The sequence below is a fragment of the Oncorhynchus keta genome, chromosome 34 (assembly GCF_023373465.1).
Source record: "Oncorhynchus keta strain PuntledgeMale-10-30-2019 chromosome 34, Oket_V2, whole genome shotgun sequence".
Classification (NCBI taxonomy): Eukaryota; Metazoa; Chordata; class Actinopteri; order Salmoniformes; family Salmonidae; genus Oncorhynchus; species Oncorhynchus keta.
Genome location: NC_068454.1, coordinates 6015304 through 6042663, shown reverse-complemented (window position 1 = coordinate 6042663; position 27360 = coordinate 6015304). Strand labels below are relative to the sequence as shown.

At 42.6% G+C, this 27360-nt stretch overlaps 1 pseudogene; it reads left to right on the top strand.

The window, feature by feature from the left end:
- LOC127914851 (involucrin-like) overlaps nt 1-20826 on the top strand; it is a 151442-nt pseudogene extending 130616 nt beyond the window's left edge.
- The last annotated feature ends 6534 nt before the right edge of the window (nt 20827-27360 follow it).

Here is a 27360-nt window from a genome sequence, read left to right as displayed (position 1 = left end):
GGCCATCTGGAAAAGATGTGTCTTTGCGTGAGATCCTTCCTCCTCAAACCACCCTTGCTCTGCCATGGCCCCGGAGCTGAAGAGGAAGTCACTAGCTCACTAGCTCACTTGTTTGCAGATACACTGTTTTGGTAGCAGGGACATTTTCAGAAAATGTCAACATAAACAAGCACCATTCTCTAATTTTTTATCTAAATCAATCTAAATCAAAGTGATACTGTATAATTCACGAGTGATACTGTATAATTCACGAGTGATACTGTATAATTCACGAGTGATACTGTATAATTCACGAGTGATACTGTATAATTCACAATTGATACTGTATAATTCACAAGTGATTTTTTATTTTTATTTATTTTACCTTTATTTAACCAGGTAGGCTAGTTGAGAACAAAATAAAGATAAAGATAAAGCATAGCAGTGTGAACAGACAACAACACAGAGTTACACATGGAGTAAACAATTAACAAGTCAATAACACAGTAGAAAAAAAGGGGAGTCTATATACAATGTGTGCAAAAGGCATGAGGAGGTAGGCGAATAATTACAATATTGCAGATTAACACTGGAGTGATGCAAAAGAGCAGAAAAGTAAATAAATAAAAACTGTGGGGATGAGATAGGTGAAAATGGGTGGGTTATTTACCAATAGATTATGTACAGCTGCAGCGATCGGTTAGCTGCTCAGATAGCTGATGTTTGAAGTTGGTGAGGGAGATAAAAGTCTCCAACTTCAGCGATTTTTGCAATTCGTTCCAGTCACAGGCAGCAGAGTACTGGAACGAAAGGCGGCCGAATGAGGTGTTGGCTTTAGGGATGATCAGTGAGATACACCTGCTGGAGCTCGTGCTACGGATGGGTGTTGCCATCGTGACCAGTGAACTGAGATAAGGCGGAGCTTTACCTAGCATGGCCTTGTAGATGACCTGGAGCCAGTGGGTCTGGCGACGAATATGTAGCGAGGGCCAGCCGACGAGAGCATACAAGTAGCAGTGGTGGGTAGTATAAGGTGCTTTAGTGACAAAACGGATGGCACTGTGATAAACTGCATCCAATTTGCTGAGTAGAGTGTTGGAAGCAATTTTGTAGATGACATCGCCGAAGTCGAGGTAGGATAGTCAGTTTTACTAGGGTAAGCTTGGCAGCGTGAGTGAAGGAGGCTTTGTTGCGGAATAGAAAGCCGACTCTTGATTTGATTTTCGACTGGAGATGTTTGATATGGGTCTGGAAGGAGAGTTTGCAGTCTAGCCAGACACCTAGGTACTTATAGGTGTCCACATATTCAAGGTCGGAACCATCCAGTGTGGTGATGCTAGTCGGGCATGCGGGTGCAGGCAGCGATCGGTTGAAAAGCATGCATTTGGTTTTACTAGCGTTTAAGAGCAGTTGGAGGCCACGGAAGGAGTGTTGTACGGCATTGAAGCTCGTTTGAAGGTTAGATACCACAGTGTCCAATGACGGGCCGAAAGTATATAGAATGGTGTCGTCTGCGTAGAGGTGGATCAGGGAATCAACATCATACGTGATACTGTATAATTCACGAGTGATAGGCTAATATGGTCACCCATCAGACTATTTTATTAGTGGCTGTCACTCTGTTTTCTCACGCAGTTGCATAGCCTATATAAACGGTACGCAACCTGAGCTCATGGGCTCTCATGAAGTGTTTGATTAGATTTTCCATTACATTTGCATTGACGTCAGAGTGATCAGAGGGACAATAGAGTGTTGAGTAGCAGACAGTTCGTAAGTTTGTTAGTCTACTAATGACCATCAGCAGCAACAGAGCTTGGAGACGCCTAGTTACCGGGACTAAACGGTCACGTGGAAAATGACTGCCGTCATGACTCGTGACCGCCGGTGTGGCAATAATACGGTCACCGTAACAGCGCTAGTCTTCACAAGCCACACTAAATATGTATCTTCTTCCATTTCCCTCTGGCTTATGTCAAGGGGGGTAGGCATGGGCTGAGAACAGTAGGAACATCTGCAGTTTAGGACAACTGAATATTATTATTATTTGTATTGTTTTACCTGCATATAATGGGATTTAAGTCATCTCAAACTCTGAAGATTAGGAAAAAGTTAAGCAGTATAGTGTAGTTTGTAGACATTGAAGATTCACATATTGCCATACACTGGCAGCATCATTTCATATGAAGACTTCCCCATAGCTTCAGAGAGCATCTTAAAGCCTGTTTTCACAGATTGTCTGAAGAAATACAAAGCTCCTCTATGATGTTCTGTTGCAAGAGGGTATTGGTTACCCCCATGTGGAGCTACCCTGTGCCTGAGATCTGACAGTTCCTCTTCCAAGACTCCACCTGTGAGCCAGTGAGAGCTACCCGAACCCCCACTACTGTCAAACTCCCATCCAAATGTCAGGGTAACACTATGAAAGCAACGCTTGTCATAAATATAAATTACCGCATTAATAACTGATGAGCTCTGATTTCAAAAGTTTGTTGTACACGCAAATGTTTTTTAAGAAAGGGGAAACATTGCACCAAGTGTTATGTGTTATCCAAAATATAATTGTATAACCAGATTGCTGATCCGCCACCATTACTATACATTGTTTAAGACCTGTTGGTGACCCCAGATTTGAACATGTTTAATTTGACTTCTATTAATTTATATCATCCGCATAGGTCATAATTTGCATGATGAAGAGTTTTCTGTGAAATCCCTCTGTTGTTCTGAAGACATTCAGTGTAAAAAGAGATTGTATATTTATACTTCATACACTTGGATCAAAGGGTATTGTCACTGTTATATAATTTGGCATTCCCAAAGCAGCATGTATAATGTGCTATCATTGCATTGAACTGAGCACCAAGCAGCATGTGTAATGTGCTATCATTGCATTGAACTGCGCACCAAGTAGCATGTAACAAGAGACTATTCTTTTAAATTAAGCAGCAAAACACAAGATAGCATAACTAAAATGGCGTCGACAGAGATGGTCGTCTCACTTCGAGTCCTTAGGCAATTATGCAGTACAAGCATTTCGCTACACTCGCATTAACATCTGCTAACTATGTGTACGTGACCAAGAACATTTGATTTTGATTTTACATTTTACATCAACAACATTTCATCCCTTTTGAGACTGAGTCTCAATCTAATAGAAAATTACTTACAAGCATTTTCATTAAACAAACATTAGCATGAAGGAAAAATGAAGACTGTCTTACACTTTGTGCATTACAATTGTAAATGACATCTGTAGTCTTTGAGTTTCAAGCCTTCACATTGTGCAATTCAATCACAGAAGGGGAAAAAAACATATTAGTTAATCATCAGTCCATACTTCATCACCAAACACAACTTATAATAAGCCACAAATCAACAAATTAAATAGTGTAGCTCCCACAACACCACATATTGACTGAACCCATCCAAAGGGATTCCATAGCATTGTCTGGTTGTCTGCAAGATCATCGCTGAGCTCTTTCAGATGTCATAGTTAAGTTGCCCTCACTTTGGGGTACGAATGTATGGCAACCTATCATTTGACACACTCTTATACATTCTGTCTAAAACACATGTCCCCGTATGTACTAAGCCTCCGGTTACAAATACATTTGCACATAAATCATTCTATCTAACCCATTAACAAGTTAGTCACTACTGCTTGTCCACTTATATAAACATACAGAAACATGTTCAAGTTCTCAATGCTCCACGTTGAGTCTATCACTCAATTTCAAGACCCTCAATTTAGCACACATCGATACGATTTACAAAAGGTATATTTCCCACATTAACACTCCTACTGTGTGTGTTCTGGTCGAATTGGACCGATTTACAAGTGTTCTCTGAAAAATGTAATTCATTTAATCTGATTGTCATAAGGTTCCATGACTTTGTCCACACAGGGCATCTGAACACACAAAATACATTTAGCAGATTTTCATTATATTTTGGGTGTTTGATTTCACTTTGCACACCTGTGGTGTTCCCGGTCAAAAAATGACCAGTCATTAGAAATGAATGGGTGAGACTACAATGAGTGTATACAATTTGAGTTCAGGCAAATGCCTATTCATCAGATAGACACACGTCCTCTCCCAGACCCCCAAATACATGTGTGTTTGAGCACACACACACACCTAAATTCCCTTCTTGTCTTCCATGGCAACCCCCAGCGGAACCTTTCCCCAATATAATTTCCCCCCCACAGGAACCACACCTCTTGGCATTCTCACAAACAATCGCAACATTGTTTCAATAATATATAGAACTTTTCTCGCAGCTCTGGTATATAAAGCTTTTTCGAGTCCTTGCTCGCAATTAATTGAGTGGCAGCACAATGACCAAACAATATACTGTATGTGAGGCTCTTGATCATATATTTGATCATGACACTGGTGAGGAGAGAGTCCTTGTTAAACGGAGAGGCCAGGAAACGACAGTGAAGTAGTCTGTGATAAGTAGCACAATATGTTAATCTGAGTATTTGTTATAGTCAAACTAATCCAAACATTATGCTTTTTAAACTCAAAACCGAGTTGTATGAGCTCAGGTCTATGAGGCCTAGAGGCCATAAATAGCAAATAGAAGGTCAAAACTTGTAATGCTCACAAGAACATAAGTTGATAAAAATATCTAATACAACTTTAGGTTATAATATATGTATTATTATGGACTTATAATCAGCTTTAATGGGCGGGCATTTTGGACTGGGAACACAGAATTAATTCAAATGAAATGAACACAACAGGAGGGTTGACTTGTGGTGATGACAGATTGGTATCTCAATCCATTCTTAGTCTAAGTTACTATAAATTTCACTGTGTGCAGACCTCCACAATCAACTAAACAATTTTGGATAAAACTAAATAAATTACGGGTACGGTTGACCAAGTCCTCTTTCCCGGCATTCTTCTTCTGGCGTTTCTTCATGTTCTGATTCAGATAGTGTGCCATTGGATAGACAAACTGAAACATGTTCAAAGTGGATGGCCCGTGTGTCTCATCCATTTTCCTACTAGTACACCAGCAACATGAGAGAAGTTTGGACGTGATTTCTCTACATGCTCACTCCACATGGAATCATGTCACACTCCTGAGAGAAAAGGCAGTTCAAACCTGTCTACAGGTTGCTGGCTCGGACTCAGCTCTCACAGTAGAAGTGGTGCAGGACCATGCTGAAAACCACTGTTGCCATTATTTCAGCTGGTTGGGGTGGGGGGGGAGTTGAGGTTCACACTGTTCTTAGTCAAATTATTCCTTCCATGCATCTAGATACCACGTGACCCTTTTCAGGAAACAAGGCGTATGTCGCAGGTCACTACTTCACAGAGGAACCGTTCGAACGTATAATAGCACGCGTGTGTCTATTTGAGCTGGTCAGTATGTGTTGGTGTCATCACTTACCGACCCACTATCATCCAGAAGGCGAGATCAGTACAGGTGCATCAAAGCTGTGACCGAGAGACAGAACAACAGATTCTATCTCAAGGCCATCAGACTGTTAATCAGCCATCAGTAACATTGAGTGGCTACGGCGAACATACTGACTCAAATCTCTAGCCACTTTAATAATTAAAAGTTGGATGTAATAAATGTATCACGAGTCACTTTAACCTCTTGAAACTAGGGGGCACTATTTTTATGTTTGGAAAAATAATGTTCCCAAAGTAAATGGCCTATTTCTCAGGACCAGATGCTAGAATATGCATATAATTGACAGATTAGGATAGAAAACACTAAAGATTCCAAAACTGTCAAAATATTTTATGAGTATAACAGAACTGATATAGCAGGCGAAACCCTGCGAAAAAAAATCAAACCAGGAAGTGGCCTCTATTTTGAAAACTCCATGTTCCATAGCCTCCCATTGCTCCATTTAAAGGGATATCAACCAGATTCCCTTTCCTATCGCTTCCTCAAGGTGTCAACAGTCTTCAGACATAGTTTCAGGCTTTTATTTTGAAAAATGAGCCAGAACGATAATATTGTGTCAAATGGTCACATGAGTTTTGCTCATGCAACAGAGTTTGGATAGGTATTGCTTTTCCCTCTCATACTTTGAAAGACATTTGCGGTTGATATATTATCGATTATATATTTTAACCTGTTGCGACGAGCAATCCCGTATCCAGGATCCTATTTATAGCCTCAAGCTCATTACCATAACGCAACGTTAACTATTGATGAAAATCGCAAATGAAATTAAATAAATATATTTAAAATAGATTTTCAAAATATGCTTTTGAACCATAGCTAAACAAGCATTTGTGTATTGATAGCCTAGCATAGCATTATGCCTAGCATTCAGCATGCAACATGTTCATAAAAACAAGAAAAGCATTCAAATAAAATCATTTACCTTTGAAGAACTTCAGATGTTTTCAATGAGGAGACTCTCAGTTAGATGGCAAATGTTCAGTTTTTCCAAAAATATTATTTGTGTAGGACAAATCGCTCCGATTTTTAAATCATTACAACGCAAACTTTTTTCCAAATTAACTCTATAATATCGACAGAAACATGGCAAACGTTGTTTAGAATCAATCCTCAAGGTGTTTTTCACATATCTATCGACGATATATAATTCGTGGCAGTTTGGTTTCTCTTCTGAAGAAAATGGAACGCGCATGGACCTGGAGATTACGCAATAATTTTGACGGAGGACACCGGGCATACACCTGGTAAATGTAGTCTCTTATGGTCAATCTTCCAATGATATGACTACAAATACGTCACAATGCTGCAGACAACTTGGGGAAATGACAGAAAGTGCAGGCTCATTCCTGGCGCATTCACAGCCATATAAGGAGACATTGGAACACAGGGGATTCAAAATCTGGACCATTTCCTGTATGCAATTTCATCTTGGTTTCGCCTGTAGCATTAGTTCTGGGGCACTCACAGATAATATCTTTGCCGTTTTGGAAACGTCAGACTATTTTCTTTCCAAAGCTGTCAATTACATGCATAGTCGAGCATCTTTTTGTGACAAAATATCTTGTTTAAAACGGGAACGTTTTTTATCCCAAAATTAAAAGAGCGCCCCCTATCTCAAAGAAGTTAAAAACAACCTGAGGATTGATTATAAAAAATGATTGACATGTTTCTGTGGACATTACGGAAACTGTTTGGAATTTGTCTGCGTTGTCGTGACTGCTCATTCCTGTGGATTTCTGAACATAATGCGCCAAACAAACGGAGGTATTGTGGATATTAAAATAATCTTTATGGAACAAAAGGAACATTTGTTGTGTAACTGGGAGTCTCGTGAGTGAAAACATCTGAAGATCATCAAAGGTAAACGATTAATTTGATTGCTTTTCTGATTTTCGTGACCAAGCTACCTGATGCTAAGTGTACTTAATGTTTTGTCATGCATTACATTACATTACATTTAAGTCATTAAGCAGACGCTCTTATCCAGAGCGACTTACAAATTGGTGCATTCACCTTATCGATAAACTTCGATAAGGTGATAAACTTCGATAAAATCGATAAACTTACACAAACGCTTGGATTGCTTTTGTTGTAAAGCATAATTTCAAAATCTGAGATGACAGGTGGATTAACAAAAGGCTAAGCTGTGTTTTGCAATATTGCCATTGTGATTTCATGAATATGAATATTTTTTGTAATATTATTTGACTGAGGCGCTATGCTATTCAGCGGTTGCTGATGACAATTATCCCGCTAAAGGGAGGGGTAGCGTAGGGATGTGTAGCGTCAAGAGGTTAAACAATGCCACTTTAAATAATGTTTACATACCCTACATTACTCATCTCATATGTACTATGTACTGTATTCTATACCATCTACTGCATCTTGCCTATGTCGCACGGCCATCGCTTATATATATATTTAGATGTACATATTCTTATTCATTCCTTTACAGTTGTGTGTGTATAAGGTAGTTGTTGTGAAATTGTTAGATTACTAGTTAGATATTACTGCACGGTTGGAACTAGAAGCACAAGCATTTCGCTACACTCGCATTAACAGCTTCTAACCATGTGTATGTGACCAATAAAATTGTTTTTTATTTGATTTAAAGAGATGGGTGCAGCTAAAGCTTAAGAGGGTGTGAACAAAGAAGAACTCCCCAGTAGGTTCCTTAACATTCAAAAGCCATTTTCTCAAAAGTGAGTTTACAAGTTGATCAGCTTTCAAAGCAAAATTTGCTGCCCATTGTTCCTCAAATGCAGTACATGATATACTATTTTGTATCTCGGAGTCTCTACTTTTATCCAATGTAAAAAAACAAGACAGAATTGAGTCGGTTATACATACACTACCATTCAAAAGTGTGGTGTCACTTAGAAATGTCCTTGTATTTGAAAGAAAACATATTTTTTTTTTCGTCCATTAAAATAACATCAAATTGAAATACAGTGTAGATATTGTTAATGCTTGTAAATTACTATTGTAGCTGGGCTCCAATCTAGTTCCTTGCAACAAATCTAGGCATATGGTGACTGGAGATGGCTTGAGCTGACAAATGGGTTAAAGACTGCATTACAGAGACAAGAAGGTGTTTTACTAGAGATAGCTTAGGAGTAGAACAATCCCTCATTGTTCCTTGATCTGCATGGGGAGGTTGAGACAACCATGACTGAGCATTGTTAGTGACAGCTATATTTAGTTCACTGCATTTGTGTAAAGGTTAGGTTACTCGGTCCAACACTCAAGGGTGGGGGGGTTGACCAGCCTCGTTATTGCAATAATTAATCAATATAAAATAAAGATGACCATTTGAAGAAATGACCAAATCTCTCTCAGTACCTGATTTCCACGGCATTTCCGAAATCGAATCTCTCTTGTTTCGCTGCTTGTGCTTTCCCATATGATGTCTTGTGACCCTGCTATGCCAAATTGTTTACTGATGTTTTACCAAAATAGCAAATTAACTACATACTTTACAGAACCCTCAAAATTAAAATATTTTAGCAATTGTTTCAATGTGTCGTGATATAAGTTGGACTACTTGGTAAACGTTGTTTGTGCTCTTGCCCATATATACTGTCAATTTGAACATGCTACCATAATATTCACTGTCTTCAATTCTCAGGGGGATTATCCAACCCCAAAACCAATTTTAACATGTTACCGTAATATTCACTGTCTTTGATTCTCACGGGGATTATCCAACCACAAAACCAATTTTAACATGTTACCGTAATATTTACTGTCTTTGATTCTCACAAGGATTATCCAACCACAAAACCAATTTTAACATGTTACCTTAATATTCACTGTCTTTGATTCTCACGGGGATTATCCAACCACAAAACCAATTTTAACATGTTACCTTAATATTCACTGTCTTTGATTCTCACGGGGATTATCCAACCACAAAACCAATTTTAACATGTTACCGTAATATTTACTGTCTTTGATTCTCACGAGGATTATCCAACCACAAAACCAATTTTAACATGTTACCTTAATATTCACTGTCTTTGATTCTCACGGGGATTATCCAACCACAAAACCAATTTTAACATGTTACCTTAATATTCACTGTCTTTGATTCTCACGGGGATTATCCAACCACAAAACCAATTTTAACATGTTACCGTAATATTTACTGTCTTTGATTCTCACAAGGATTATCCAACCCCAAAATCGTCTCTACTTCCATCGCCATTGTTACTGGTCCTATGTTCCAAAACATGGATAGTAGTCGTATCGCTTTCGATTCTGCCCGTTTTTCCACTAAATACAATACCATTCCTCCTGTAATTTTAACCAATTCCGAGCTCTATTGCCCCTACCGTCACTTTTCCAATGACCAACGTGCCCCACAACTAAAACAGGGTGATTTTCTCTGTGACCGTATTAACCAGCAAAGTGAGCAGAAGTGGATTCTCAAAACCTCCTTTACTAATTTCATCCCAATGAAAAATGTTGACGCCCACAATATCCATGTTGGTGAATAATGAAGCCTATGGATAAAGTAGAATATAATAACTTCATTGTGTCAAGAATGCAAGTCCTATATACACATATACTGTAGGTATTACCACACATGCGATTCCCACATTGTAGCCTGTACGTGAAATATATTCACTGATCACGTACTCTTCCTTGGCAAATAAAGGTGCGGTTCAGGTATGAATCTCAGACATTTTTCAGTCATATCAAACTCTATTATTTGAATGATGCTGTGTCTGCATGTACTCTGTATTACAATCATACACTTCAGCAGTGTTTACCAGTCCTGCTCCTGGGACATCAATGATTACACATTGGGATGCAATATGCAATAGACTGGAAACATGACTGATTTTGTAATGCATAATATACAGAAGAAAAAAAAAACATGCATATCAAACTCTCCCTTCATCTGCATTAATCTGAGGACACGGGATATGGGTGGGATATGGATGGGTATTTCAATGAGATAGTTCATTTCAACAAGTGGAGTATGTGAAACGCTTTATTGAACGAAGTTCATTATCCAGGTGTTATAAATGCATAAATACATTATAATTATGATGATTATAATATTATTAATATAAATTCAATCTGTACTTCAAAGCACATATACCTTATAAAACGAGGAAGAAAGACGAGGTGGGGAGAGAGGTGTAGAAGACAGAAAAGGGAAAGAGGTAAGAACAGCGGTAGACAGCAAATGTATTTTATTTGACCTTTATTTAACCAGGCAAGTCAGTTAAGAACAAATTCTTATTTTCAATGACAGCCTATGAACAGTGGGTTCAGGGGCAGAACAACAGATTTGAACCTTGTCAGCTCAGGGGATTTGAACTTGCAACGTTACGGTTACTAGTCCAATGCTCTAACCATTAGGCTACCCTGCCCCTCCTAATTATTCATGAATTACAGTGATACCCTAATATTCTCTCAATTCATCACAATTGCGGTGTCTCCTAACCAGCCTTGGGCCCCCAGTTGGCCCAAAGGTTATCTTAAGAGCGGGTGAGGTGGCGATAACGATTCTGGCTTCCTCTCTCACATCAAAACATACCTGTAGACGAGAGACAGACGGATAGAGAGAGAGCATGATTAATTAAACCTCTTATGGCTGCAGGGGCAGTATTGAGTAGCTTGGATGAAAGGTGCCCAGAGTTGCCCAGAGTAAACGCCCTGCTCCTCAGTCCCAGTTGGTAATATATGCATATTATTATTAGTATTGGATAGAAAACACTCTTAAGTTTCTCAAACTGTTTGAATGATGACTGTGAGTATAACAGAACTCATATGGCAGGCAAAAACCTGAGAAGAAATCCAAACAGGAATTGAGAAATCTGAGGTTGGTTGATTTTCAACCCAGCCCCTATTGAATTCACAGTGGGATATGGATGAAGTCATCTTTAGAAACTTGAATGAGGCTTCTACTGTGTTGTGGGCCTGAATAAAACCTGAATGAGTCAGGTTACTGGCAGAGAGCTAGGTCCTGGTCAAGCGCAATTCACAAGATAGTGACCTGCGTTCCATTGCTTTTCTACACACAAAGGAATTATCCGGTTGGAACTTTATTGAAGATTTATGATAACATCACCCCAAAGATAGATTCTATACTTAGTTTGACAAGTTTCTTCGACCTGTAATATAACTTTTTGAAGTTTTCGTCCGACGTTCGGATGGACCTGCACAAGCGTTTGGGCTTGTATACCTAATCCCTAACAAAAGTAGCTACTTGGACATGAATAATTGATATTATTGAACAAATCAAACATTTATTGTGGAACTAGGATTCCTGGGAGTGCATTCTGATTAAGATCATCAAAGGTAAGGGAATATTTACAATGTGATTTCTGGTTGCTGTTGATTCCAACATGGCAGATAATTGTTTTTATTGTCTGAGCTCCGTACTCAGATTATTGCATGGTTTGCTTTTTCCGTAGTTTAAAAAAAAAAATCTGACACAGCGGTTGCATTAAGGAGAGGTATATCTATAATTCCATGTGTATAACTTGTATTATCATCTACATTTATGATGAGTATTTCTGTAAAATGATGTGGCTGTCTGCAATATCACCGGATGTTTTTGGAACTAGTGAACGTAACGCGCCAATGTAAACTCAGATTTTTTAAATATAAATATGAACTTTTTCAAACAAAACATACACGTATCGTGTAACATGAAGTCTTATGAGTGTCATCTGATGAAGATCATCAAAGGTTAGTGATTCATTTTCTCTCTATTTGTGCTTTTTGTGGCTCCTCTCTTTGGCTGGAAAAATGGCTGGGTTTTTCTGTGAGTTGGTGGTCACCTAACATAATCGTTTGTGGTGCTTTTACTGTAAAGCCTATTTGAAATCGGACACTGTGGTGGGATTAACAACACGATTATCTTTAAAACGATATAAAACACATGTATGCTTGAGGAATGTTAAGTATGAGTTTTATGTTGTTTTGAATTTGGCGCCCTGCACTTTCATTGGCTGTTGTCATATCATCCCGTTAACCTCTTGGTCCTACCTGGCACGCAGGCGTCCCATCTAGAGCTCTGGAAATGCAAATGCGCTACGCTAAATGCTAATAGTATTAGTTAAAACTCAAACGTTCATTAAAATACACATGCAGGGTATTGAATTAAAGCTACACTCGTTGTGAATCCAGGCAACAAGTCAGATTTTTAAAATGCTTTTCGGCGAAAGCATGAGAAGCTATTATCTGATAGCATGTAACACCCCAAAAGACCCGCAGGGGACGTAAACAAAATAATTAGCATAGTCGTCGCTACACAAACCGCACAAATGAAATATAAAACATTCATTACCTTTGACCATCTTCTTTGTTGGCACTCCTAGATGTCCCATAATCGCTATTGGGACTTTTTTTCGATTAAATCGGTCCATATATAGCCTAGATATCGATCTATGAAGACTGTGTGATAAACTGAAAAAAATAGCGTTTCATAGCGTTTCAACGTAACGTCATTTTTTAAAATTCAAAAAGTCGACGATAAACTTCCACAAAACACTTCGAAATACTTTTGTAATGCAACTTTAGGTATTAGTACACGTTAATAAGCGATACAATTAATCAGGAGGCGATGTCAATTCTATAGTTGTTTGTTTCGAAAAAATGTCTTGGAGAGAGCTAGACCAAAACATCCGGTCGGAGACCGGAGGGAATCGATTCCCTTGATTCGGTTAGACCAAGAATCAATTGCAAATCAAATGACAAGACTCTAGACAACGTGTGGAAGCTGTAGGCACTGCAACCTCGGCCTCATTTAATTTGATTCACTTTGAACAATTCCTTGAAGTCGCGGATGGATATTTTTTTCCATTTTCAGTGATCAGATATTCCTGCACTTTTCGATGAAACGCACGTTCTGTTATAGTCACAGCCGTGATTTAACCAGTTTTATAAATGTCTGAGTGTTTTCTATCCACACATACTAATCATATGCATATACTATATTCCTGGCCTGAGTAGCAGGGCGCTGAAATGTTGCGCGATTTTTAACAGAATGTTCGAAAAAGTAGAGGGTCGGCTTAACAGGTTAATGGACCGTTGAAGTTTTAAGCCCTGGTTTTTTATATTCTAACACGGTCAGTCATCTTAAATCAGGAGTTGAAATGCAAAACTGACCTTGGATCATTAACTCTGAGACTACTACATCTATGTTTGTATTTCAATCTAAAGCATCTCTTTAATAATTCTTCCAGTTGACCCGACCAAGTGACCTCTCACCTCTGATCATGCTGTGCCCTCTGTGTCAGCCAGTTCAGATGCTGGAGGGGTTCTCCAAAACAGTTGATATAACCTAGAGGATTTTGGGAGAAGGGGAAGAGGGAAGAAGTGAAGAAGAGAGAAGTATTGTGTGTGTGTGGTCTCACCTAGGTGTTCACACTAAGTGTCTATAGAGTACTTTATGCTGAAAAACAGACACACGAGGACAAACAAAATAAGATAATGTCAATAGAAGATACTGTGCACCAGAAACATTTAAATATAGAGGGCTATGTGTCTCACCAGTTGGTTATTGCAAGGCTAACCCCCAGGGAAATCATGACTTGGCAGCAACAGATAGTCCAGTGAAAATGGCTGTGTTTATGTGGTGTAAATCTGAAAATTAGCAGCTGACATCTTAAGGTTTTTTAATTAATGCTTGTAAGACAGGTTCCGTGTACAACAAGACAGGCAGAGATGGAGAAAATGAACACAGAACAGTTTAATTACCTTTGTTATGGACACTTGTGCCAGCAATAAAGCTTTCACAGCCTGTTCCTCAGACAGTGAACAACTGGCAATATCTACATTTTCGACCGCTTGATTAGCTCGCTCTCTGACAGTAAAGAAAACATCTTATTTTTTATAGATGTGAAAACAATAACTGAGATATGACCGTTCAATCTAAAGCAGTCTATACGTCTATACAGTCCAGTGCCGCTTACCTGAGATGCCATCTTCATAGGTGTCCGCTTTGACTTCCTTTGTGTCGGAAAAAAGTTGCTTTCAAAACAATTATTTTTTATTGAATATAAAAAAGATTTTGCTCTGGACAAAAATACACAAATGTACCTCCATAGCAGATAAAAAATTGCCTGTGAATAACCACATCTTCAAACACAGGAAAGCACACTTCCAGGAACGATACCACATTGAAGAGATATGTGAAAAACACCTTGAGGATTGGTTTTAAACAACGTTTGCCATGTTTCAGTCGATATTATGGAGTTAATTTGGAAAAAAGTTTGGCGTTTGGATAACTGAATTTTCGTTTTTTTTTGGTAGCCAAACGTGACGCACCAAACGGACCGATTTCTCCTGCACAAAAAATCTTTCAGGAAAAACTGAACATTTGCTATCTAACTGAGTCTCCTCATTAAAAACATCACTCACTCTTCACTCTTCTTCAAAGGTAAATTATTTATTGAATGTTTTTGCTTGTTTTTGTGAAAATGTGGCCTGCTAATGCTAAAGCTAAATGCTAATGCTAAATGCTAGTTTGCTATGGTAGAGAAGCATATATATATATTTTTTTTTAATCTGAGATGACAGTGTTGTTAACAAAAGGCTAAGCTTGAGAGCAAATAGATTAATTTGATTTCATTTGCGATTTTCATGAATAGTTAACGTTGCGGTATAATGAGCTTAAGGCTGTAGTCAAGATACCGGATCCGGGATGGCTCGACGCAAGAAGTTAATGCAACTGCTGTGTCAGATTTCAAAAAAACTTTCGGAAAAAGCATAATCTGAGAACGGCGCTCAGAACCCAAAACAGCCAGAGAAATAACCGCCATTTTGGAGTTAGAAGTTAGAAATAACACCATAAATATTCACTTACCTTTGATGATCTTTATCAGAAGGCACTCCCAGGATTCCCAGTTCTACAATAAATGAATGATTTGTTCCATAAAGTTCCATAAAGTCCATAATTTATGTCCAAATAGCCACTTGTTGTTAGCGTGTTCAGCCCAGTAATCCATCGTCATGAGGCGCAGGCACTTTGTCCAGACAAAAACTAAAAAGTTATATTACAGTCCTTTAGAAACATGTCAAACAATGTATGGAATCAATCTTTAGGATGTTTTTAAGATGAAAAAATCAATAATGTTCCAACCGGAGAATTTCTTTGACTGTAGAAAAGCAATGGAACGCGAGGTAACTCGGTCGGGAGCGCGCGTCATGAGACCAAGGAACTCTGCCAGACCACTGACTCAAACAGGTCTCATTCCCCCTCCTTTATAGTAGAATCCTCATTCAAGTTTCTAAAGACGGTTGACATCTAGTGGAAGCCATAGGAAGTGCAACTTTATCCATATCTCAATGTGTATTCGGTAGGCCATGTTTTGAAAAATTACAAACCTCAGATGTCCCATTTCCTGGTTGGATTTTTCTCAGGATTTCGCCTGCCATATGAGTTTTGTTATGCTCACAGACATCATTCAAACAGTTTAAGAAATTCTATCCAACACTTTCTATACAATAATAATATGCATATATTAGCATCTGGGACAGAGTAGGAGGCATTTCACTCTGGGAACGCTAATTCATCCAAAAGTGAAAATACTGCCCCCTATCCCGAAAAGGTTATTAGATGAGAAAATTTGCAAAATGTCGGCCAAAATACATCTCCTTCCACTCACTACCAGCAGTACTTGCATAAACTGCATCATTAACAGGTCTGAGATATTTAACAAAACACCAATAAACTGAGGCTTTTCGGACTGGAAGAACGTGGGTTTTACAGGGAGAATCTGGACAAGGCACAATAGCTTCTCTTTCTACATCTGTCTTAGCTACCGAAACATGTGGCACCCTCACTAAAATGGGCTCCCGGTCTAGGACACTACATATTATGCAAGAGGCTTCACTAGAGTCCCTGGTTTGAATCCAGGCCGTATCACATCCGGCCGTGATTGGGAGTCCCATAGGGAGGCACACAATTGTCCAGGTTTGGCCGAGGTAGGCCGTCATTGTAAGTACGAATTGATTTACTTGCCTAGTTAAATAAAGGTTCGATAACAAAATGATACAACAAAGCCTGTTCTTTAGTTAATTTAACACTTAAAGCACAAAATTGGGGCCCATTTTACATATCACTGCACAGTAAGCTCTCTGGGGTATGGTTCCTGTCAGACAATTCTGTTCATAATATCAATGTCTTGTCAATGGTGAGAAGTCGGTCTGTGACGTAAAACTGCCTTTCTGTTTCCAACGACTGCAAGCATTTGAGAAAATGTGTCATTAAGGTCTGTTTCTTTCTGGACCCATCAATATCCTGTACGTCCCATGCATCATAGCCAATCATAGGTAATCACCAATTTACAGAGGAAATATCTATACAGGACAACATGCAGAAGAAATTAATTCATGGTTTATGCATGTGTTATCAATTTTAACAAGTAGGGACATCGTGAGCAACTCTTTCGTAGTCTCTCCCGAGTCTCCTACAGTAATGACTGATTCATTTGATATGGGACATAGATTTAGAATTGATGACAGACATTACAGCGCCAGTATCTACTGGAATATCGATTCACTCACCATTGACAAAGGGATGAACCATCGGCTCCTCACAGCGTTTTGAAAGAACTTGAAATTGCTGTCAACTGTCTCTACCTTGAACATTCAGACACAAACACACAAAACACTAGTGTTTAAAACCTATCTGGGATATGTGGGAAGCTAGCCTCACCAACAGCAAGTGAAAGTGCAGGGTGCCAAATTCAAAACAACAAAAATCTAATCATTAAAATTCCTCAAGCGTACAAGTATTTTATACCATTTTAAAGATACAATTCTCATTAATCCAGCCACAGTGTCCGATTTCAAATAGGCTTTACAACGAAAGTACCACCAACGATTATGTTAGGTCACCACCAAGTCACAGAAAAATACAGCCATTTTTCCAGACAAAGCGAGGAGTCACAAACAGCACAAATAGAGATCAAATGAATCACTAACCTTTGATGATCTTCATCAGATGACACTCATAGGACTTCATGTTAGACAATATATGTATGTTTTGTTCACTAAAGTCCATATTTATATTAAAAAAATCTAATTTTACATTGGCGCGTTACGTTCAGTAGTTTTAAAACATTCAGTTATTTTGCACAGAGCCACATCAATTTACAGAAATACTCATCATAAATGTTGATGAAAATACAAGTTTTACACATGGAATTAGAGATATACTTCTCCTTAATGCAACCCATGTGTCAGATTTTAAAAAAAAATTATGAAAAAAGCAAAGCATGCAATATTCTGAGTACAGCGTTCATGTACTTTTCCACAAGAGGTGGCTTATGGTAGAGAAATGAACATTCAATTATCTGGGAACAGCTCTGGCGGACATACCTACAGTCAGCATGTCAATTGCACACTCCCTCAAAACTGGCATTGTTTTGTATGACAAAATGTTAGCATCCTTTTATTGTCCCCAGCACAAGGTGCACCTGTCTAATCATCATGCTGTTTCATCATCTTCTTGATATGCCACACCTGTCAGGTGAATGGATTATCTTGGCAAAGGAGAAATGCTCAGTAACAGGAATGTAAACACATTTGTGCACCACATTTCAGAGAAATAAGCTTTTTGTGCGTATGGAACATTTCTGGGATCTTTAATTTCAGCTCATGAAACATGGGACCAACACTTTACATGATATCCAGCTCCCTACCCTCTCTCCAGCTCCCTACCCACTCTTCAACTCCCAACCCTCTCTCCAACTCCCAACTCTCTTTCCAGCTCCCTTCTCCCACTCCATCTCAGTTCTCTCTCTCCAGCTCCCATCTCTCTCTCCAGCTGCCATCTCTCTCTCCAGCTCCACGCTCTCTCTCCAGCTCAGATCTCTCTCCAGCTCAGATCTCTCTCCAGCTCCCATCTATCTCCAGCTCCCATCTCTCTCTCCAGCTGCCATCTCTCTCTCCAGCTCCACTCTCTCTCCAGCTCAGATCTCTCTCCAGCTCAGATCTCTCTCCAGCTCCACTCTCTCTCCAGCTCAGATCTCTCTCCAGCTCAGATCTCTCTCCAGATCCCATCTCTCTCTCCAGCTCCCATCTATCTCCAGCTCCCATCTCTCTCTCCAGCTCAGTTCTCTCTCCAGCTCCCATCTCTCTCCAGCTCCTGTCTCTCTCTCCAGCTCCCATCTCTCTCTCCAACCCCCATCTCTCTCTCCAGCTCCCTTCTCTCTCTCCATCTACAATATGGGGTGGCAGGGTAGCCTAGTGGTTAGATCGTTGGACTAGTAACTGAAAGGATGTAAGATTGAGTCCCTGAGCTGACATCTGTTGTTCTGCCCCATTAACAAGGCCGTTAACACACTGTTCCCCAGTTCCTCATTGAAAATAATAATAATTTCTTCACTGACTTGCCTAGTTAAATAAAAGTAAAATAAAACATAAACATCCTTTCCTGTATTCCCATCATTGCTTCCTACATCCCCCGTTCCCGCAATAAAAACAGGTTCCAGTGTTACCTGTAAATTGGCGTGTGAATCTAACAGTCTCCAAATTGGGCTTGGAAATCACAGTCTAGATTGGAGCCAGTGAGTCTGGACCTTCCCCTCCCATTGCTTCTTTAGGACCATATCTAAATGTATCTTCTCTCTCCTAGTAAGGCAAGTGACGTGGATGTTAATTAAGGCAGCCCCCCCCCCCCCCTGATTCAGAGGGGTTGGGTTGAATATGGAAAACGTGTTTTGGATGATTGCATCCTCTCTGATTCAGAGGGGTTGGGTTAAATATGGAAAACGTGTTTTGGATGATTGCAACAGGTATCCCCCCTCCACCCCTTTTCCATTTCTGTGATTGAAAGCATAAGAACAAATCTCCTGCGACCAGCCAGGGACGAAGATCATCTATCAGGCCCACGGAGGAGGATGGGCCTCATGCAAATGTCTTCTCAGCATGGAAAGGTAGCTAGGATGCTAGCTGTTGATGTTTTAAACACACCGAGTGAGTGATCACTCTCCCACTTCGGGTAGTGAGCCGCTTCACCAATGTGATGGATGGAAGGATATGCAAATTCTCAGGCCGTTGGTGTCCAGCTTTATTTTGAAATAGAATTAAACACCACAACAACAGGAAGAACAACAACAACAACAGGATGAACAACAACAACAACATGATGAACAACAACAACAACAGGAAGAACAACAGGAAGAACAACAGGTAGAACACCAGGAAGAACAACAGGAAGAACAACATGAAGAACAACATGAAGAACTAGAACAACAGGAAGAACAACAGGAAGAACAACATAAAGAACAACATGAATAACTAGAACAACAGGAAGAACAACATGAATAACTAGAACAACAGGAAGAACAACATGAAGAACTAGAACAACAGGAAGAACAACAGGAAGAACTAGAACAACAGGAAGAACAACAGGAAGAACTAGAACAACAGGAAGAACAACAGGTAGAACAAGAACAACAGGAAGAACAACATGAAGAACAACAGGAAGAACAACAGGAAGAACAACATGAAGAACAACATGAAGAACTAGAACAACAGGAAGAACAACATGAAGAACAACATGAAGAACTAGAACAACAGGAAGAACAACAGGAAGAACTAGAACAACAGGAAGAACAACAGGAAGAACTAGAACAACAGGAAGAACAACATGAAGAACTAGAACAACAGGAAGAACAACAGGAAGAACAACATGAAGAACTAGAACAACAGGAAGAACAACAGGAAGAACTATAACAACAGGAAGAACAACATTAAGAACTAGAACAACAGGAAGAACTAGAACAACAGGAAGAACTAGAACAACAGGAAGAACAACAGGAAGAACTAGAACAACAGGAAGAACAACAGGAAGAACTAGAACAACAGGAAGAACTAGAACAACAGGAAGAACAACAGGAAGAACTAGAACAACAGGAAGAACAACAGGAAGAACAACAGGAAGAACAACATGAAGAACTAGAACAACAGGAAGAACAACAGGAAGAACTAGAACAACAGGAAGAACAACAGGAAGAACAACAGGAAGAACAACAGGAAGAACTACAAAAACAGGAAGAACAACATGAAGAACTAGAACAACAGGAAGAACAACAGGAAGAACTAGACCAACAGGAAGAACTAGAACAGGAAGAACAACAGGAAGAACTAGAACAACAGGAACAACAACATGAAGAACTAAAACAACAGGAAGAACTAGAACAGGAAGAACAACAGGAAGAACTATAACAACAGGAAGAACAACAGGAAGAACAACAGGAAGAACTAGAACAACAGGAAGAACAACAGGAAGAACAACATGAAGAACTAGAACAACAGGAAGAACAACAGGAAGAACTAGAACAACAGGAAGAACAACAGGAAGAACAACAGGAAGAACTAGAACAACAGGAAGAACAACAGGAAGAACAGGAGTGTTGTTGGTTGATGTGGTGAAAAGGCTTCTGTTGTTGGCTCCACGCCTAGAGTTGTCTTACTGTGTTTTTACATTTCTCATTAAACTGGTACTGGTACATAGACTTGAAACTGCTTTTTTCCTGACTTGGCCCTTTGGTACTTCCTCTGTACCAAATGTAGATTAAGATATTCAACCTCGTCAAAATAGCATTTTGTCTTTCCAATAATTAATCACAGGACTGCACAGGAGATCAAGTGGGTAGTTATACATTGTAATATTGTTGACACTGTTTTTGTCTACTGGAAATTCGTTTTGTAACTAACTCTGGTACAAATCTATTCTGTTCAGCACTGTGCATGTTCAGTGTTAGATGAATTATAGATGGAAATAAATTATAGTTGCTTACACAACCTTTGCTGAATATGTTGGAAATATAAATAATATCCTTCATAACATCCATCTCTGCAGTAATGTATGTAGAGCAGAGCTGAATGGAGCAGAGCAGAGCTGAATGGAGCAGAGCAGAGCTGAATGGAGCAGAGCTGAATGGAGCTGAGCTGAATGGAGCAGAGCAGAGCTGAATGGAGTAGAGCAGAGCTGAATGGAGCAGAGCAGAGCTGAATGGAGCAGAGCAGAGCTGAATGGAGCTGAGCTGAATGGAGCAGAGCAGAGCTGAATGGAGCTGAGCTGAATGGAGCAGAGAAGTAATGTATGTAGAGCAGAGCTGAGCTGAGCTGTAAAGAGCAGAGGAGTATGAAGTAGAGCTGAATGGAGCAGAGCAGAGCTGAATGGAGCTGAGCTGAATGGAGCAGAGCAGTAATGTATGTAGAGCAGAGCTGAGCTGAGCTGTAAAGAGCAGAGGAGTATGAAGTAGAGCTGAACTGAACTGTACAGCTGAGCTGAATGGAGCAGAGCAGAGCTGAATGGAGCAGAGCTGAGCTGAATGGAGCAGAGCAGAACTGTATGGAGCAGAGCTGATTGGAGCAGAGCTGAGCTAAGCTGAATGGAGCAGAGCTGAGCTGAACGGAGCAGAGCTGAGCTGAATGGAGCAGAGCAGAACTGTATGGAGCAGAACTGAATGGAGCAGAGCTGATTGGAGCAGAGCTGAGCTGAGCTGAATGGAGCAGAGCTGAGCTGAATGGAGCAGAGCAGAACTGTATGGAGCAGAGCTGAATGGAGCAGAGCTGATTGGAGCAGAGCTGAGCTGAGCTGAATGGAGCAGAGCAGAGCTGAATGGAGCAGAGCAGTACAGCTGAGCAGCATGGAGCAGAGCAGAGATGAATGGATCAGAGCAGAATGGAGCGGAATAGAGCTGAGCTGAGCTTTACAGAGCTGAATGGAGCAGAGCAGAGCAGAATGGAGCAGTGCCTCAGCTCCATCCCTCCCACTCCTCCACTCCTCCAGCCCCCCCCATCCCCAAACTGCACCTCCTTGCAGCCCCATGCAGTGAATTCTGAGTGGGGCCCTGGTTACTGCCAGTCACCGCGTCTGGCACGGCCTGGCACCTCTTCTGTCCCTGCTGTCACTGAGCCTGACGTTTTGGTCCTGTTCCACCCTAACCCAGTCCCTGAACCTCCTGTCCTTCCTCCCATCGCTCCTTCCTGTCTCTGTCTCTGTCTCTCTCGCTCAAACGCTACACTTACCCGAGAGCTGTGCCGTCTACTTCCGCCTCTATAACCTTTCACCCCTCCTCTGTTATGCTACCTTGACTGTGTCATGTGACCACACTGTGTGTGTGGGGGATGGGGGGGGGTTTAAGTCTGAGCCTAGATATACTGGGATGAGAAGAGATGGAGTGAGTGAGTGAGTGAGTGAGTGAGTGAGTGAGTGAGTGAGTGAGTGAGTGAGTGAGTGAGGAGAGAGTGAGGAGGAGAGAGTGAGGAGGAGAGAGTGAGAGAGTGAGGAGGAGAGAGTGAGAGTGAGTGAGTGAGTGAGTGAGTGAGTGAGTGAGTGAGTGAGTGAGTGAGTGAGTGAGTGAGTGAGTGAGTGAGTGAGTGAGTGAGTGACGAAGGGGGGAGTGGGGAGGGACAGAAGGAAAATGCAGAAATACCCTCCTTGAACAGGTTCTGTCATCAGCAGAGAGAGAGAGAGAGAGAGAGAGAGAGAGAGAGAGAGAGAGAGAGAGAGAGAGAGAGAGAGAGAGAGACAGAGAGAGAGAGAGAGGGAGAGAGAGAGACAGAGAGAGAGAGACAGAGACAGAGACAGAGACAGAGACAGAGACAGAGACAGAGACAGAGAGAGAGAGAGAGAGAGAGAGAGAGAGAGAGAGAGAGAGACAGAGAGAGAGAGAGAGAGAGAGAGAGAGAGAGAGACAGAGAGAGAGAGACAGAGAGAGAGAGAGACAGAGAGAGAGAGAGAGACAGAGAGAGAGAGAGAGAGAGAGAGAGAGAGAGAGAGAGAGAGAGAGAGAGAGAGAGAGAGAGAGAGATGTACAGGTGCTAACAGTAGGGCCGTTTAGATCAGTCTCCAGATCGAGGGTTTAATTTAGATTTTGATTCTGGTCGACGCTAACAGTATGTTGTTGTCATGGGAGACGCTAACAGTCTCTAGTTGTCATGGGAACGGAGCTAGCTGATAATTCCGCCTCACACTCGAATCTCCCTGAGTAAGACAAAACTGTCAGACGACTGCCAGAGAGAGAGAGAGAGAGAGGATATACAACAGACTACACTGCAGCACACCAGAGAGACAGAGGAGAGAGAGCGAGGGGGGTTGATATACAACAGACTACACTGCAGCACACCACACAGACAAGAGGAGAGAGAGCGAGGGGGGTTGATATACAACAGACTACCACACAGACAGAGGAGAGAGAGCGAGAGCGAGGGGGGGGCTGATATACAACAACAGACTACCACACAGACCAAGGAGGGAGAGCGAGAGCGAGGGGGGCTGATATACAACAACAGACTACCACACAGACAGAGGAGAGAGAGCGAGAGCGAGGGGGGGGGCTGATATACAACAACAGACTACCACACAGACAGAGGAGAGAGAGCGAGAGCGAGGGGGGCTGATATACAACAACAGACTACCACACAGACAGAGGAGAGAGAGCGAGGGGGGTTGATATACAACAGCAGACTACCACACAGACCGAGGAGGGAGAGGCTCTGATATACAACAAACTTCACTGCAGCACACCACACAGACATAGGGGGGGTACAATACCTAAGACATCCTCTAGAGTTGAACAAACAGTATATATATATACAGTTGACTCTCTTTGAGACCGGTTAACTCCTTTTATAATGATGCATTTTATTTGTCCCACTCTATATCGCATATGTGAGTCGTGATCAGATAAGTGTTTTGGCGTAAGGGAACAGGGGGTCTTGTCTCTAATCCTCCTAAGTTATGCGCTCCAAACCTCCTGCCAGCCAGCCAAGCCAGATATCCATCTAGCCAGCCAACTAGCCAGCTGTCCAGCCAACCAGTCAGCTATCAATCTTGCCAGCCGTCCATCTAGCCAGCCAGCCAGCCATCCATCTAGCTAGCCAGCTAGCCAGTCATCCAGCCAGCCAGCCATCCATCCATCTAGCTAGCCAGCTAGCCAGTCATCCAGCCAGCCAGCTATCCATCTAGCCAGCCAGCCATACCAGAGAGCCGCTGGTGCCACTTAAGAATCATGGGAAAAGAATGTTCTCATCTCTTTTCTTTCCTGATCACATCACTTTAGAGGAAATGTAAGAATGCTGGGTAAATGCCAGCCAGGCCAGTGCTGCAGGGCCCCGGAGAGGGGACAGAGGGGATGAGATGAAGACCGTAGGGACTGAGGGGTTGGCAGCGGGCACCGGGATTCATCAGATAGAGGGCTAGTCATTGGGTCTAGAGATGGAGGGATGGATGAAGAGATAGAGGGAGGGGGTGGAGGGAGGGATGAAGAGATAGAGGGAGGGGGCGGAGAGAGAGAGGGGGTGGAGGGAGGGAGGGATGAAGAGCAAGGGGAGGGAGGGGGTGGAGGGAGGGATGGATGGAGAGGGACATATGGTAAATGACATGGTGAGAGAGAGAGAGAGAGAGAGAGAGAGAGAGAGAGAGAGAGAGAGAGAGAAAGAGAGAGAGAGAGAGAGAGAGAAAGAGAGAGAGAGAGAGTGTGTGTGTGTGTGTGTGTGTGTGTGTGTGTGTGTGTGTGTGTGTGTGTGTGTGTGTGTGTGTGTGTGTGTGTGTGTGTGTGTGCTCACTGCAGATATTACATCAGGAGGGGATTTTTGTGTGTTCTAATTAGCCAGAGTCATACCAACACCCCTGAGCCTGAAACCTTTTAGTCAGAGTGATACAGTCTTATGCAGCAGTCTTATCAGAATCCATGCCAACAGGAAGCTCTCAGTGTAGAAATTAATGGTTAAAAAAAATAGTTATTCTGCTGTCCCCACGGGAGAATCCTTTCTGATTCCAGTTAAAACCCTTTTCGGTTCCGGGTCAAACCCAGAACAGTTCAAGGTATGTCTGTGTATGTCCCATACCATGGTGTGTTTAAACAGTGTGTCCCATACCATGGTGTGTGTTTAAACAGTGTGTCCCATACCATGGTGTGTTTAAACAGTGTGTCCCATACCATGGTGTGTGTTTAAACAGTGTGTCCCATACCATGGTGTGTTTAAACAGTGTGTCCCATACCATGGTGTGTGTTTAAACAGTGTGTCCCATACCATGGTGTGTGTTTAAACAGTGTGTCCCATACCATGGTGTGTTTAAACAGTGTGTCCCATACCATGGTGTGTGTTTAAACAGTGTGTTCCATACCATGGTGTGTTTAAACAGTGTGTCCCATACCATGGTGTGTGTTTAAACAGTGTGTTCCATACCATGGTGTGTTTAAACAGTGTGTCCCATACCATGGTGTGTGTTTAAACAGTGTGTCCCATACCATGGTGTGTGTTTAGCCAGTGTGTAATGAGTCAGAGGACCACACGCGGCGTGGTAATTTTCCATGGTACTTCTTTAATGCTTTAAGGTACACATGAACAAACTAACAAAACAAGAAAACGTGAAAACTCAAATTACAGTCCTATCTGGTGCATACACAGAGACAGGAAACAATCACCCACAAACACACAGTGAAACCCAGGCCACCTAAGTATGATTCTCAATCAGAGACAACTAATGACACCTGCCTCTGATTGAGAACCATACTAGTGAAATTCCCAAAACCTAGACAAACAAACATAGACTGCCCACCCAACTCACGCCCTGACCATACCAACCAAACACAAAACACAGAAAACAAAGGTCAGAACGTGACAGTACCCCCAAAGGTGCGGACTCCGGCCGCAAAACCTTGACCTATAGGGGAGGGTCTGGGTGGGCATCTGTCCGCGGTGGCGGTTCTGGCGCACGCGGACCCCACTTCACCACTGTCTTTGTCCGCCTCCGTGGCTTTCTCACCATGGCAACCCCTCTCAATGACCCCACTGGACAGAGGGGCAGCTCGGGACAGAGGGCAGAAGCTCTGGACAGAGGGACAGGGGCTCTGGACAGAGGGACAGGGGCTCTGGCGCTTCTGGGCTGAGGGGCTCTGGCGCCTCTGGGCTGAGGGGCTCTGGCGCCTCTGGGCTGAGGGGCTCTGGCGCCTCTGGGCTGAGGGGCTCTGGCACCTCTGGGCTGAGGGGCTCCGGCAGCGGCGCCGGACAGGCGGGACGCTCTGGCAGCGGCGCCGGACAGGCGGGACGCTCCGGCAGTGGCGCCGGACAGGCGGGAACAGTGTGTCGCCGGACAGGCGGGACGCTACGGCGCCGGACAGGCGGGAGCACCTGCAGAGAGGAGACAGAGAGACAGCCTGGTGCGTGGAGCTGCTACAGGAGGCAGCGGCGCCGGACAGGCGGGACGCTCCAGCAGCGGCGCCGGACAGGAGGGACGCTTAAGCGGCGCCAGACAGGCGGGACGCTCCGGCAGCGGCGCCAGACAGGCGGGACGCTCCAGCAGCGGCGCCGGACAGGAGGGACGCTCCGGCAGCGGCGCCAGACAGGCGGGACGCTCCGGCAGCGGCGCCAGACAGGCGGGACGCTGCAGCGGCGCCGGACAGGCGGGAGGCTCCGGACAGGCGGGAGGCTCCGTCGGCGCCGGACAGGCGGGAGCACCTGCAGGGAGGAGACTGAGAGACAGCCTGGTGCGTGGGGCTGCCACAGGAACTACCAGGCTGGGAAGACTTTCAGGAGGCTTGGTGTTAGGAGGAGCCTGAAAGACCGGGCTGTGGGGAGCACTGGAGCTCTGGTGCGCAACCTGGCACCACTTCCCAGGCTGGACAACTACTCGAGCCCGGACCCTCAAGAGTGCAGGCACAGGTTGAACCGGGCTGTGGGTAAGCACGGGAGATCTAGTGCTTACTACACGCACCTCTCCCCTAGGCTCCACTCCCACAGTTGCCCGGTACGAGCGGAGCGCAGGCAGAGGACGCACTGCACCCTCCCAGCGCCCGGAGACACAGCACGCAGAGCCGGCGCAGGATAAACTGGACCAAGACTGCGTACCGGCGACCAGACCCGCTGAGCAGGCACCATACGCCCTGGCTCAATGCCCACACTCGCATGGCACTCTCGGGGGCTGCCCTATAGCGCACCGGGCTATGGACA